The sequence below is a fragment of the Penaeus monodon genome, chromosome 27 (assembly GCF_015228065.2).
Source record: "Penaeus monodon isolate SGIC_2016 chromosome 27, NSTDA_Pmon_1, whole genome shotgun sequence".
NCBI classification, from domain to species: Eukaryota; Metazoa; Arthropoda; class Malacostraca; order Decapoda; family Penaeidae; genus Penaeus; species Penaeus monodon.
Window position 1 is genome coordinate 30,689,137 of NC_051412.1, and position 470 is coordinate 30,689,606.

General features: G+C 36.4%; 1 protein-coding gene across 1 annotated transcript in view; it reads right to left on the reverse strand.

The window, feature by feature from the left end:
- LOC119590784 (glutamyl aminopeptidase-like) overlaps window positions 1-285 on the reverse strand; it is a gene marked incomplete in the record, with an annotated part of 24,350 nt that extends 24,065 nt beyond the window's left edge. The window contains 1 exon segment of the mRNA XM_037939496.1: window positions 263-285.
- Window positions 286-470: the final 185 nt, after the last annotated feature.

Sequence of the window (470 nt, forward strand, 5' to 3'; positions counted from 1 at the left end):
CTCATTAACCAGTACCCGTCAATTACACAACATGTATTAATTAGAAGTGACTTCCAAGACTGAAATTCTCGACCATGGCCTTATTTTACAATTCGATTTATTTCATTTCCAAATAATCACCTCCCTTCAAAAAAACAAGAGTTTTTTCTTGAAGATCATCTATTTTTGAAATGTCACTGAAGGAAGTATAACCATATCTAGGAATAAAGATATTTGTCAAAAAATGAAAAACTTGTGAAGAAAATTGCCTGTGTTTTCCTACCTCGAGTGTTCGGACGAGTTCATGACGGGATGGCTTTGGCTTCGATTTGGTCGGATTCTCGTGTCCGATTCGTTGACCTCAGACGTCCTATAATAATGGGTGCGGATAATTGATAATTTTATTAATGGTTTTGGCATTCTGTATTTTGCATAATGTAGTTTGCGAAGAGTTACCACGTTTGAAATGTCAATATTCTCCCCCTCCCCTA